Here is a 12,593-nt window from a genome sequence, read left to right as displayed (position 1 = left end):
AAAACACTATGGTACTGGCACAAAAACAGACAAATAGATCAATGGAACAGGATGAGAAAGCCCAGAAATAAACCCATGCACTTACGGTCAATTAATCTGTGACAAAGGAGGCAAGAATATACAATGGAGAAGACAGTCTCTTCAATAAGTGGTGCTGGGAAAACTGGACAGCCACATGTAAAAGAATGAGATTAGAACATTTTCTCACACCATATACAGAAATAAACTCAAAATGGATTAAAGACCTAAATGTAAGACCGGAAACCATAAAACTCCTAGAGGAAAACATAGGCAGAACACCCTTTGCCATAAGCCACAGCAACATATATATATTTTTTTGATCTGTATGCTAAAGCAGAGGAAATAAAAGCAAAATAAGACCTAATCAGACTTAAAAGCTTTTGTGCAGCACAAAGGAAACCACCGGCAAAACAAAGAGACAACCTACTGAATGGGAGAAAATATTTGCTAATGATATGACTGATAAGGGGTCAATACCCAGAATATATAAACAGCTCATACAACTCAACAAAAAAACAAACAACTCAATTTAAAAATGGGCAGAAGATCTGAATAGACATTTTATAAAGAAGACATACAGATGGCCAACGTCAGTAATCATCAGGGAAATTCAAAACCACAATAAGATATCACCTCACATCCATTAGAATGGTTATCATCAAAAAAGTAAGAAATATCAAGTCTTGGTGAGGATGTAGATATAAGGGAACCCTTATACACTGTTGGTGGGAATGTAAATTGGTGCAACCACTGTGGAAAACAGTATGGCAATTTCTCAAAAAACTAAAAATAGAACTACCATATGACCCAGCAATTCCACTCCTGAGTACATATCTGAGAAAAAATGAAAACACTAATTCAAAAAGATACAGGTACCCCAATGTTCATTGCAGCATTATTTACAACTGCCAAGATATGGAAGTAACCTAAGTGTCCATCAACAGATGAATGGATAAAGAAGATGTGGTATATGTATAATGGAACACTACTCAGCCATAAAAAAGAATGAAATTTTGACATTTGCAACAACATGGATGAACGTGGAAGGTGCTAAGTGAAACGTCAGACAAAGACAAATACTGCATTATATCACTTATATGTGGAATCTAAAAAATAATACAAACTAGTGAATATAACAAAAAGGAAACAGACTTACAGATACAGAGAACAAACTAGTGGTTACCAGTGGAGAGAGGGAAGCAGGGAGGGGCAAGATACGGGTAGGGGATTAAGAGTTATAAACTATTATGTATAAAATAAATAAGCTAGAAAGATATATTGTACAACACAGGGAATACAGCCAATTTTTTTTGTTTTTTACTTTTATGCTCGTATCTCTTAAAAAAATACTATAAATCATTATTTTAATTTGTAATTCAGGTATACCCATCCTCCTATGCTGTTTACCCTTTATTGTAACTATTTAGGGTATTATAAAAATCACAATAAACAGCATTATTTTTATGTATGTAACTGAGATATGTAGCATTTAAGATTGAGAGAGGAAATCTAAGGCTAAATGTTTTCAGAGCTCTAGTGGGCATACAGTGGGAAAGGAAAGGTGAACTTTATTTTCTTCGAGGCAAAGAAACTATAGGTGACATCTTAGCTTGCTACCAACCTTTATTCTAAATATGAAGTTTGTAGTTGTTTGTGAGGCAAGGAGATTTTTGTTCAAGATAAAACAAGGGTTTCTTTGACCTACTGCAAAGTGTAAAGCCTTTCCCTTTAGGGGCTGCCTGTTACCCTGCATATGACAAGCAGTAAGAAGATAAAAGGAGGGGAAACAGGTTCTAGAGTTTGCTAATCTACTGATCTCAGCAATAGATTACGGTATGGCTTGAGAGTCATGAAAATTAGGTTTTAGTCAAGCTGGCCATTAACCGGTTGTCTGGTGGTGAGCGAGCCAGTTTCTTCAACTCGGTGGACTTAAGTTTCCTCATCTGGAAAATGAGAGAATGCGCTTGACTAGCTGCTCTCAAAGGCCCGTTCCAGCTCTATTATTCCAAGACAGGAATATGTCAAGCCACCTACTATGGGCACTGTCTCTCACAATCGAGCCGGGGAAAAGCGTGACGAGGACTTACCTGTCTCAGCCCTCACCCCATCTGCGGTCCTAGCTCAAGGCACCAAAGGAGCTTCCTCCCCACCTCCCCTCTCTAGCTCTCTCCTACTCGGGATAGAGAAGGGCGCTCCCATTCCCGCAATTCCCCCAATTCTCCTCCTCCCTCCTCCTCTCACTCGGGTGTTCACCCACGGTAACCCTGCCTTTTCCCGAAGGTCCGGCAGACACCGACTCCCAAAGCCCCTCGAGTTCTTTCTCAGCCTCCGACGGAGGCCCTAACTTGCTCTCACCCGAGCCCTGTAGGAACGCGCGCCGCCTCTCCGGACCGGTCTCCGCGGGCCCCGGCTTTGGCCTCACCGCTCCCGCAAGAAGCCACTGTTCCGAGGCGTCTCCCTAAAGAACTTCCCCGGGTAACAGCCGACTCCGTCGCAAGCTCAGCCTTAGCAGCCGCGTCCCTCCTTTCCCTCCGCTCCCTGCCGGGAAATGAGTTTGCAAGACCCGGTACGTGCTCTACCTGAGCAGGCCAAGCCCTTAATCTCAGAGAGCTCGGCGGGAAGGAGGACCCCCCTCCCCCAAACTTCTCAACTTGCTGCAGCAAGGCTTCTCGTCCCCTGAACAGGAACAGGCAGCGGCCTAGGCCGCGGGGGCCAGCGGGGGATGGAGTTCTGAGAGCGCTAAGCCGGCTGCCGCAGTCAAACCTCCCGCCGCCGCGGACTACAACTCCCAGAGGGCTCTGCGACAGCCAACACGCCTCCCGCCGCAGAGCCCAGCCCTCCGGCTTCGGAAGGAAGGGCGGCGCAGGTGGGCTAATCGCGTTTTATCTGCAGCCAGACCTTTGCGCCAGAGTCGGTTGCCTGCCTGCCCTTAAGACATCGAAGAGGAGGGACGCGATCTCCTGCAGTCCTGACCACCCCGGAGGCCACCTGAGAAAGGGCTGATGTGACATTTCCATCTAGGGCTGACCTCCCATTATCTGTCTGTCATCTCAGGCTGTTCTGGCTGGTGCTCTGTACTCTCATCACGTGCTTGCACCCTGTGGACACCAAGGGAAGCTGGTTTGAAAAAAAAAATTGTTAGATTTGGCACTTTCTCTCCCTTGTCTAGACATTTAGGTTTGTTTTTTGTTTTTTACGTGTTGGCAGTTTAGTCACTAGGCTAAAAGAAGGGCTTTGGTAGGATTTTACGCACCCTCTCCCCATCCCTAACAATTTCTCCGACAGCCACCCCAAATAAACATACAGTCTAAGGAAAACTGGTGTGCTTGTTATAAAAAGTCAGCTTAAGGTAAGTCTCCTGAAAAGCATATGGCAATACCTAAGCTCTTCTTACGTAGGAAGCCAGTGGATTTTTTTTTTTTTTTTTAAGCAAAACAACCAGGAAAAATCCAACAATGTAGTGTAATGTGTTAATCCCAAATGAAAGAAACCAAATTTAGCAAATAGTTAAAACTGAGTGCCAAGCATTTTACATAAAATACGTCATTAAGTCTTTACCATGATTCTAGAAGTGTATATTATCCCTATTTTACAAATAAGGAAACAGTCCTAGAGAATTTTAAGAGTTACCCAAGGCCAAACAACTATCAAGTGGCAGAAGATCTGGAATTCAAACTGAGGTCTTCTTCCAAAGCCTATGCTCTCGAACTCTGCCTCTATTATTGAGGGTTTGACAAATGCAAGGCAGGTAATGTGATGAATATTGCCTTTAAGGCAGATAAAAGTTATTTTGCTAATGGTGTCCTTATTAAAAAACTTTTGCAACTGCTTTTTAGCCTGCCTTCAAATTAACAGTACATTCTTTTGATAGCTCCAATGGTGGCAAAATTTTCTTCTTTCTCTGCTTTTCAGGCTGAGAAAATATTTTTAGGCAAGGCTGAGAAGCACGAAAGTAGATGGTATGGAATGACGTCAGCAAAAATGGCTGAATAGGGAACTTGAAAACTCTCCCTCCACAAAAGCAACGAATAACCTGGTGAAACTGTCAGAATCAGCTTTTTTTTGGAACTCTGGAATCTAATAAAAAACTCACAACAACCAGGGGAACACTTAAGAAAAGACTGCTGAATTTTGGCAAGAAAGCTCTGTGATTATCTCCAGCTTGCCAGTGGCCTTGAGGACAGCAGCCCACATTCCTGGTGTAGGTTGCTGGTACCAGAGAGAGTAATATGGACCTTATTCTAAAGGAGTTGTAATTTTGTGTTTTGACCTATCTGGTGGTGTCCTGAAGGTGTGGCTCAAGGGCTTACCTTTGTTTCCCCAGCCTTGGAGCCTCCCAGGGCTGAGGCAGGATTGTCAAAAGGATTTAAAGCAAATGTATTAGCCACTGCCACCAGGGTAAGGTGTAACAGTTGGGACAAACAATAAACAGGCCAAAAAGCCTAGGAAGGAAGAGGCTGGGGAAGCAGATACTTGGGGAGTAAGGGGTTTTTGTTTTCTATTTTTTAAATATTTATTTATTTGGTCGTGCCGTATCTTAGTTGCAGCAGGCGGGCTCCTTAGTTGAGGCATGCATGTGGGATCTAGTTTCCTGACCAGGGATGGACCCAGGCCCCCTGCACTGGGAGCACGGAGTCTTATCCACCGTGCCACCAGGGAAGTCCTGGAATAAGGGTTTTCTTGAAAAGCTTCCTCCTCTTCTGGGGAATCCAGAAGGCCACATGCATGCCTTGATCTGGACCCATGCTCAGAAAAGACCTGAGAAGACCCTAAGCTCTCACTTCTGGCTGACCTTCAGACTCTGTACAAGCAGGAAGTGAAGGCTAATGCAGAAATGTAAAGTATCCTGCTAAGCATTGAAGGAGTGCCCCAACACAGCTAGCTGACAAAGACTGGGAGAGTTTTTTTGCATTTTGGCTGGTTTTTTCTTTTTATTTTTTGCTTATAGGCATTTAATAAAGATATCTCTGCTAAATCACTAGCTGACCACTAAGCTAATGGAACAGAATGGTCACACAACAAAGAATACAGACTTTATAGAATTAGCTGACTGGTAGTTAAGTCTAGAATCTTGATCATACTTAAACTTGATTTTTAAAATCAAGCCTTTATAGTTGGTGTTATAGACTTCCCATCACATCAGGAAGCACATTTCTGGAAGTCTTTCATTTGTGATATTAAGACTACTCAGTGGGCTCAAATATTGTCTCTCACAAAGTTCGCCTTTAGGTTTTCACCAGTCATTGATGATCATCTTCTAGATCAGAGGTTTGTGTCACCCTTAGTGTCTGAGTAAATTTTTCTCAGTGTCCTTAGTTTCTGTTTACTAAGTGGTTAGGTCCAAACAAATTAATATGTGTTTATTTAAATATATATGGAAATTAAAAGAAAAAGATTGTATTTCATTCTTTAATAACCACAATTGCTTACTAATTGGGTGTATACACCTATTGGGCACTGCATAACTTCTCAGACCTTGAAATCAATGGGACATCACTGTCTTCATTTCCTCTTCCACATTGGATTTTGCACAACACTTGCTTGAGATCGTAGGAACTGCTGAAAACTCAATTTTGAAAAGATACGTTAGCCAAAAGAATTGACTTGATCTAATGTTGAAACTGTGAAGTACCGCAAGCGTTCACATGGTGTCTGACAGATGTTGCTGTGTTTTCCTCAAAAATTTAAAATACTCTGTGAAGTCCTTGTGAGTTCCCTGTGGTAACCTCATAGCTTAGGAACTGCAGGTCACTAGCAATTATATTCCTGGCCTAAAGCAAGAATTGACAAACATTTTATGTAAAGGGCCTAGTAGTAAGTATTTTAGGTTTTATAGCCATATGGTCTCTGTTAACAACTACCCAATTCTGCCTTTATGGCGTGAATGCAGCCAACATAGGCAATATATAAACCAATGAGGTGGCTATATTCTAATTTATTTATAGAAATGGTTTTTAACTGGATTTGTTCCCAGAACTGTAGCTTTCTGACCCTCTGGCCTAGAGAACACAGAGTGGAAATTTTCCTTTATTAGCTGGATTCTTCAAAGGAGAGGACTTTCCCCTTTTCTCCTGGATCTGAGCTCACACCCTTTTTGCATTTGAAGCTCTCCAGCTTTATTTGGGATTTATTTAAAGGTTTCATCTTTCTTGGTAAGGCCTTGTTTTGAGTACTCGTTTGGCACTTTGGTCTGATCCTGAGATCAGAATGTTTCAACTGAAGTTAACTGAAAATGACTTTGGCCCAATTTCTTTGGGAAGGGGCTGCTTCAAATGAAACTGCTGGTTTAGCCTTCAGCCCATTCCTTTGGAAGGGCTGTTTTCTGGAGAATGGCAAAAGAAAGGAGGGAGAGAGGGAGGAAGGAAGGAAGGAGGGAGGGAGGGAAGGAAGGGAGGGAGGAAGGGCCTTTGTCCTGGCTTCTCAGGGACCAAGCTGTCTTCTTAAGACTGTCTGGGATGAGCTTGCAAGCTGTTTGAATTGAACCTATTGTGCTGTAAGCTGTTTAAACTGTTTGAAAATTGTTCTTTACTCTAGAGGAAAAACATCTAGAAAATGAGATCCCAGTTATCTAAGTATTTTGAGGGCACACCCTCTACAGGGACTTTAGCCAATTTTATGTTTAAAACCAAGGTCCTACGGGGAGGGGGAAGGGTAAGCTGGGACGAAGTGAGAGAGTGGCATGGACATATATACACTACCAAATGTCAAATAGATAGCTAGTGGGAAGCAGCCGCATAGCACAGGGAGATCAGCTTTGTGTCCACCTAGAGGGGTGGGAAAGGGAGGGTGAGGGAGGAGTGGGGATATATGTATATGTATAGCTGATTCACTTTGCTATAAGGCAGAAACTAACACACCATTGTAAAGCAATAAAGATGTTAAAAAAAAAAAACCAAGGTCCTTCCCCTTGTGCACTTCTAATTAAGTGGACTGACCTGACCAAAGGCAATTGAGAATATCAATGGTCATTATGGGGAACTTTTGAAATCCCCAAACTTAATTTTCTTAAAACAGAATTGGACTACAATAGCTCAAAAATTTCCAGAATTGAGTGGAATGCTTATTTCTATGGGTATTTTGAGGCTTTCTGAAATTATCAGGAGTCTAAAATTGCCTCTGCAAAATAAGACTTTAAGATTAACTGAGGCAAACAAATGATTAAAGAAAGGTAAAATGGCTCCTGAAGGCTCAGGCTGTTCTTCCTTGGCTTCTTTGTCTCAGGCTCTGCCTCTGGCCCCATCTTGTCTCCCACAGCACCCTCTTCCTCTTTTTTACCACCACCCCCAAACTAATTCTCTCACCAAACTTCCCCCTTTCTCTGAAACTCTCCCTACTCCCTTTTTCTCTGCACTTGTCAGTACCTGTTGCTTTAAAATTTAGCATTCTGAGGATCGAGGCTAAAAGCTTAATTTCTTGATATTCTCTGGACTGAAGCTGAACTGCGAGCCATAGCCAAAGATTTTTCCAAAGTAACTGAAGGTCTTCACAGATTCACTGAGGAATTTAATATAGCCATTCAAGTGTATCAGTCTGGCTTCTCTGATTAATATCAGCTAGTTGGTATATGCTTGTTGGTAAAGGCCAGGCCCAGCATTGGATGAAAACTGCTAATTGGGAAAGTCCTGAAAGAGCTCTAGAATTACAACTGAGAAACCAGCCCGCTAACTTATTTTATGATTAGGCTCAGGCAATTGCTAGATGACTTCATCGAGCAATTCCTAGGGCTTTTCCAAAATGGGAAATTTGATTGGAACAAAATTCAGACTTGCACACAAATACCTGATGAACCTGCTCATGAATATTACAATTGACTTCAGAATGTTTTTAAATAAAATTCTGGTCTTCCTTCAAACGTTGATTCCACCTGAGTAGTTTCTTAATTTTTTTACTCCTAATTTATCCCTCATGCACCCCCTTTCTGCTTTGATAACCATAAGTTTGTTTTCCATGTCTGTGAGTCTATTTCTGTTTCATAAGTTCATTTGTATCATTTTTTAGGTTCCACATGTAAGTGATATCATATGATATTTGTCTTTCTTTTTCTGACTTGCTTCACTTAGTATGATAACCTCTAGGTCTATTCATGTTGCTGCAAATGGCATTATTTCATTCTTTTTTATGGCTGAGTAGTATTCCTTTGTATGTATATACCATATCTGCTTTATCCATTCACCTGTCGATGGACATTTCGGTTGCTTCCACATCTTGGCTATTATAAATAGTGCTGCTATGAACATTGGGGTGCATGTATCTTTTCAAATTAGAATTTTTGTCTTTTCCAGATATATGCCCAAGAGTGGGATTGCTGGATAATATGGTAACTCTATTTTTAGTTTTTTAAGGAACTTTCATGCTGTTTTCCATAGTGGCTGTACCAATTTACATTCCCACCAACAGTGCAGGAGGATCCCCTTTACTCCACACCCTCTCCAGCATTTATTATTTGTAGACTTTTTGAAGATAGCCATTCTGACCCATGTGAGGTGATGGCTCATGGTAGTTTTGATTTGCATTTCTCTGATAATTAGCAATGTTGAGCATCTTTTCATGTGCCTATTGGCCATCTGTATGTCTCCTTTGGAGAAATGTCTATTTAGGTCTTCTGCCCATTTTTTCATTGGGTTGTTTGTTTTTGTTATTGAGTTGCATGAGCTGTTTATATGTTTTGGAAGTCAAGCCCTTATTGGTTGCATCGTTTGCAAATATTTTCTCCCACTGCATGGGTTGTCTTTTCGTTTTGTTTATAGTTTCCTTTGCTATGCAAAAGCTTACAAGTTTGATTAGGTCCCATTTGTTTATTTTCCCTTTATTTCTATTGCCTTGGGAGACTGACCTAAGAAAACACTGGTACAATTTACTTCAGAGAAATGTTTTTTGGCTTTTTAAAAAGATTTATTTATTATTTATTTATCTATTTTATTTTTATTTTGGGCTGCATCGGGTCTTAGTTGCGGCACATGGGGGATCTTCGTTGAGGCATGCAGGCTCTTCGTTGTGGTGTGCAGACTTCTCTCTAGTTGCAGCATGTGGGTTTTCTCTCTCTAGTTGTGGTGCCCAGGCTCCAGGGCACATGGCCTCTGCAGTTGTGGTGCACAGGTTCCAGAGCGTGTAGTTTGCAGCATGCAGGCTCTAGTTGAGGCGTGCAAACTCAGCAGTTGTGGCACACGGGCTTAGTTGCCCCGCAGCATGTGGGATCTTAGTTCCCTGACCAGGGATCAGACCTGCGTCCCCTGCATTGTAAGGTGGATTCTTTACCACTGGACCACCAGGGAAGTCCCCATTTCAGAGAATGTTTTGCCTATGTTCTCTTCCAGGAGTTTTATGATGTCATGTCTTATATTTAAGTCTTTATGTCATTTTGAGTTTATTTTTGTGTATGGTGTGAGGGAGTGTTCTAACTTCATTGATTTACATGCGGCTGTCCGGTTTTCCCAACAGCACTTGCTGCAGAGACTGTCTTTTCTCAGTTGCCTCCTTTGTCAAAGATTGACTGTAGGTGTGTAGGTTTATTTCTGGGCTCTTTATTCTGATCCATTGATCCATATGTCTGGTTTTGTGCCAATAACATGCTGTTTTGATTATTGTAGCTTTGTAGTATTGTCTGAAGTCTGGGAGGGTTATGCCTTCAGCTTTGTTCTTTTTCCTCAGGATTGCTTTAGCAATTCTGGGTCTTTTATGGTTCCATCCATCCATATGGTTTTTAACTCTTATGTTTATTAATGGGTGGAACTGGGACCTTTTCCTTCTAGTAAAAATGACCAGGTTGGAATGGAAAACTTTGTTCACTCCAGATTTAGTAAATCTGGCAAAACAGCTCCCTCATTCTCTAGATGTTACCTTAAAGGAACACAGTCAAAATTCTTAATCTCTAACTCCAGCAAATGAAGGATCCTAAATATAATCAAAACCTGCCTAGTTTCTAGATTGTTACAAAATTAAGCACTTGTCTTCCAACATCCTCCCAATTCTCAGTGACAGGGCTCCAAGGAACTATAGGTGGTTTTCCCAATCCTCCTTCTTAATTGGCTTGAAGGAACATTTCTCCAGATTGGGGGAAAATCTCTTCTAGTCCTAACTGACAAGGGAGCTACACTCATTGCTCAATTCCGCTACTATAAAACAGCCCTGCCTCAAAGTACTAAAACAGTTCAAATAGTGCAGATCTTTAATGAGCCTCAAGAGGTTCTTGTCTCTGAACCTATTCCCTTTTGTTTAGGACTTTTGAGAGATACTCACCCTTTTCTCCTTGGCTCCTCTGCCCGTATCCACTTATTAGGCTAAGACTTCTTAGAGAATTATCATGCCAGTATTCTTTCTCCCCGAAGATATGGAAAATATAGAAATTGACAGTAGTCATCAAAGCAATCCACCAAGTGAATTAAATGACCCTTTGATATCTTTTATTCCATCTCTGACCGTACTAGAGCAGATTCTGGAAACACTGATCATTTGTCCCTATTGAATCAGCTACCACTTTCCTTATGAGCAAAATCTCCAAATGATGTTGGCAAAATTCATAGCACATTTCCCATTAAAATTCAGAGAGATCCCTCAAAATCTCTTCCCAGAATTAATCGATACCCTAAGAGTAAGGTAGCCATTCAAGGTGAAAAGCCCATAATAGAAGATTACAAGGCTCAAGTCCTCATTATCCCTTGTACTAGGCAGACACTCCCATTTTACTGGTGAGAAAATCTAAGGGCCAAGGGTGGAGGTTTGTCCAGGACCTCCCAGCAACAAACAACATTGTTATCTCTGTTGTTCCTAGCCCTCATATTTATTAGGTAGTAAATTCTTTACTGTAACTGATCTATGTAATGCATTCTTTAGTATTTCAGTTGGTGAAGCTAGCCAATACCTTTTTGCCCTCACTTGGGAAGAAAGCCAATTCACCTGGACTGTAATGCCTCAGGGTTATACTGAGTCCTTATTTCTTGGGCAAATCCTGAAGGTTGATCCCTAGAGATACTACTTTGTTGCAACAAGTGGATGATTCACTTCTTTTCTCTCCTTCTCAAGCCTCCTTACAGGAAGGCAGCATCCACTTGCTAAATTTTAGCCTTAAAGGGACATAATATCACCAAAGAAAAATGGCAGTTTGCTCCAAACCAGGTTTGATATTTAGGGCATCAGATATCAGAACAAGGGATACACTTAGATCCAGATAGACTTCATGGTGTCTTAGTTTCCCAAAACCCAAAACTAAGTGCCAACTGTGAGATTTTCTTGGTCTAGTTTGGTCTAGTTTGTAATTGCTGAAATTGTGTCAGGTTTCCTTGGGCTAGACCTTAATGGCTAAAATTGGATTCCAATTTTTCTCTCTTATGGCCAAACTTCTGTATGTTTTACTCAACAATAACAACACAACCTAATTATGGGAAGAATTGGATGACACAGCCTCAAGGTCTTAGAGAAGAGTTTGCTGAACCCACCTGCCCTTGATCTTACCAATTATCAAATTCTGTTTTTCCTTGTTGTATATGAAAAGGAAGGGAATGCCCTTGGGGTACTCACCCCAAAACATGGATCTACCATTGGGTAGATACCCATTGGGTCAATACCCATTGACCCATAGGGTATTATAGCCAGCAACTGGACCCTGTAGCATGAGGTTAACTCCCTTGTCTTGCTGTGATCCCTCTAAACCTCACATCCACCCCTTTTGGAATTCATAAGCTTTCATCCTTTGAGCTAGTCACAGAGTACACCCAATGAACTTGGCTCCTGCTTCTTTAACCTACAACTGATAAAAGGAGAGATACTCCAATATTGCAAGGGCCTAATTGCTTCTATTAAAAATAACCATGTTTTGGTGGATCAGTCTTTTCACAGTGCACCCTCGGGGGACAAAGACCTTAAGCAACATAACTTGCAACCTGGAGATTTCATCTATCGGAAAAGATACATCCAGAAGAACTCTCTTCAACCTTGCTGGAAAGTACTCTATCAAGTACTCCAAACAACCCTTGTGCTTCCAGACTCCAAGGAATAGACTCTTGGATTCATGAGACACACCTAAAGAAAGCATTGAACCTTAACTGAAACTGCACATCATCTGGTGACCTGAAAGTAAAGATTCTCTAGAATTGAAGCAGATGACATCTGATAAGACAGCTTTCCCAAGATATCTGGACCAGGCCTGTTGGAAGTTTGTCACCAAGCCTTTGATGATGGCATAATGCCTCAGGAGATCTCTGATGTCTATGATTTTGATAACAGGACTTTAGATAAAAAGTGCCTGAGAGTCCTCCTTCCTCCTCTTTTTTACTCAAATGTGACCTTAATAGGTTTCCAATCTGTGCACTTTCCCTCTGATGTGAGACTCTATACCCAGGAATGGTCCTTCTTGACACTGAGGGACAAAAAGCCATTGAAACTAGAAACCCTGACTCTTCATAGCAATGCTTTCAGAGAAAAATCCTGATCAAAAGGGGAAAATGTAAAAAATTAATAAACAGAAACCTCAATTAAATAGAGTTGGGAGACCAGAAGGGGGAGCTCTCACACACTCCGGTGATAGAACCTAACAGGAAGAAGAAAGACCCCTTTCCCGGCAGGGACTCAGCCAATGA

The 12,593-nt window shown here is 41.4% G+C and overlaps 1 protein-coding gene across 3 annotated transcripts in view; it reads right to left on the bottom strand.

Annotated features, from left to right (window-relative positions):
- Positions 1-5,268, bottom strand: part of SLC38A9 (solute carrier family 38 member 9) — a 112,285-nt gene extending 107,017 nt beyond the window's left edge. For all 3 annotated transcript variants that reach the window (XR_014262381.1, XM_082457598.1, XM_082457597.1), the window contains exon 1: positions 2,377-5,268. The gene's annotated coding sequence lies outside the window, so the exon portion shown is untranslated. The remainder of the gene's footprint in view (positions 1-2,376) is intronic.
- Between the last annotated feature and the right edge of the window lie 7,325 nt (positions 5,269-12,593).

This window comes from Balaenoptera physalus (assembly GCF_965194825.1).
Source record: "Balaenoptera physalus genome assembly, chromosome: 3".
NCBI classification, from domain to species: Eukaryota; Metazoa; Chordata; class Mammalia; order Artiodactyla; family Balaenopteridae; genus Balaenoptera; species Balaenoptera physalus.
This window is presented reverse-complemented; position numbering and strand designations above follow the sequence as displayed.